This window comes from Pteropus vampyrus, unplaced genomic scaffold, assembly GCF_000151845.1.
Source record: "Pteropus vampyrus isolate Shadow unplaced genomic scaffold, Pvam_2.0 Scaffold511, whole genome shotgun sequence".
Classification (NCBI taxonomy): domain Eukaryota; kingdom Metazoa; phylum Chordata; class Mammalia; order Chiroptera; family Pteropodidae; genus Pteropus; species Pteropus vampyrus.
Window position 1 is genome coordinate 406,145 of NW_011889292.1, and position 2,092 is coordinate 408,236.

The 2,092-nt window shown below is 51.0% G+C and overlaps 1 long non-coding RNA gene across 2 annotated transcripts in view; it reads left to right on the forward strand.

Moving 5' to 3' along the window:
• Positions 1 to 2,092, forward strand: part of LOC111732999 — a 122,864-nt gene that overhangs the window by 116,296 nt on the left and 4,476 nt on the right. Inside the window, exon 4 of one of the 2 annotated variants that reach the window (XR_002777783.1) lies at positions 507 to 2,031. The exons of the other annotated variant lie outside the window; for it this stretch is intronic. This is a non-coding gene — a long non-coding RNA (uncharacterized LOC111732999). Of the gene's footprint in view, positions 1 to 506; positions 2,032 to 2,092 lie in introns of those variants that run through there. 2 annotated transcript variants of the gene reach the window in all.

The window sequence follows — 2,092 nt, forward strand, 5'->3', positions numbered from 1 at the left end:
AATTGTATTATAATTAAACTACACGTGTACAACAGGGATCAAGAGCTGATCAGATGTGTGCAGATCTGGCTGGTCCGAAACTACGCCAGCGAGGGGAGAGGGAGGTGCTGGACGTCACCAGGGAGACAACAGCGCACACTGGACGGGCCCCAAAATGCAGCATCGTCCACGTATTTTGTCACGGAGAAGAGTGCTCCAAAATCCAGAAGATAATTAGACCTTGGGAGGAGGTAGAGAATAAAATTAGCAAAAAAAAAAAAAAAAACAAAAACACATATTTTTACAAGGTTCTGTATTTGGAAACCAACTTTACATTTGTGTTACTTGTTTGGTCACCTTGATTGAAGAGAATGACTCTATTCGGGAAATGAGTTCAAAAAGGGATTCAGACAGTTTCATGGTTTTTTGTTTTTGTTTTTGGTTTTGGTTTTGTTTTTTTTTGTAACTAAATGCAATATTTTAAATGTTAACAGCACTTTGTGCCCCTAATTTCTGCTCGTTCTTAGGGCAGTCCAGTCTCGTGATGAGTAAACAGACCTGATATGCCCATCGCACGATTATGACTCAACTCCGAGGGTGAATTTCAGAGAAGGATGTAGGAACATCTGTGACAGCATTTATGGAGCATTTATGCCCAGCCTGTGCAGGGCAGCACATTAAACATCAGGGACAGGTTGCAGCTGACAGAGAACATGAGGCATGAGCGAATGCTGGTGTTGCAGGCGTGAAGGACCGGCCGTTAAGACCTTTACCTTGATTTGACGATGCATCACGCACGCAGGCTCTCGGCAGCTCAGGTGCTGGAGGCCGACAGCCCCGCTGAAGGATCCTTTATGAACCTTGTGGCGGCGGAGCACGCCCACCCACAGGTGAGGGAGGAGCAGCTCGTCTTTGAAGCTCCCGAGGGATTTGATCGAGCTTCCAGAACCGAAGCCACTGCCTGGGTCGGCAGCAGAACCAGCTTTGCAGCGGAAGCGGGTTGGTTCTTGCATCTTTTCCTGTTTTACTTCTGTGAGGTTCACAAGACCTGGTTCGAGCTACGAGGTCAGCTGCTTTCGGTTGCTTTCCAGTGTGTTTTAGAAACGTCTGTGCATGTCGCAGCCTCGTGTCAGAACAGTGGCAGGGCTCCGTAAATGAGCATGTCCCCTGAGGTGCCACCCACTGTCCCGGTCTGGAGGGAAACGTGTCAGCCACCCCATTTTAAACTGACGACAGGTGGCTTTGCAACCTCAGAGGGCCCAATGTTGGGTACAACTGAAGATGTCCACTGACTGGTTCTCCTGTCTCATAAACTGGCCACCGTGACTTTGCAGCTGGGCCGATGGGGAATCCTGACAACACCAAGAAGCTGTCCCTCTGCTTCGGAGCCCGCCGGGAACGCCAACTGCCCGAGGGCCAAAGCCCAACAATGCCATGTCCTAAAGCAGACACCGAAGGGCACATCTTCTCTCGGGCAGCCACTTGCTTTCACAGATGCCCCCGGAGGTGACGTAAGTAAACTGACCACCAGACAGAGGGGACGAGAAGCAAGCCATCAACTGAACAGCGACGATGTGGCCGATAGATGTGTACAACATGTGGGCTCAGCCTCCGGGGTCCTGGGCGGTGCTCGCCCTGCATAGGGAGACGCCCTGTGCAGTCGGCTCCATTCCGTTATTCGGCCGTTTATAAATTCATGTATGTATTTGCACTCATTTGTGATGGGTGCTGTAACCACACACTTAGTGGCATATCTGTGATGTGACAGTTTTGGACGTCAGGGTTTGAAATGGGTCTCCCTGGGTAAAGGGCAGATGTTGGGTCCCTTGCAGAATCACTAGCAGAGAATGCACTTTCTTGCCTTTTCTGGATTCTGCAGGCCACCTGCGTCCCTCAGCACAGCCCTGTCCCCTCTCTGTCTTCAGCACACATGACTCCAAGTGCTGCTTGCTTATTGCACCCTAATCCCCGCCTCTCACGTCCTGCCTTCCTCTCATAATGAGACCGAGACAGTCCCTTTTGCCATGGGAGGCAGCATCGTCACCGGTTCAGGCTGTGTCTCCTGTCTGGACTCTCTGACTCCCGTCCTGCTAACAGCCGGGGAAAAGGCTCT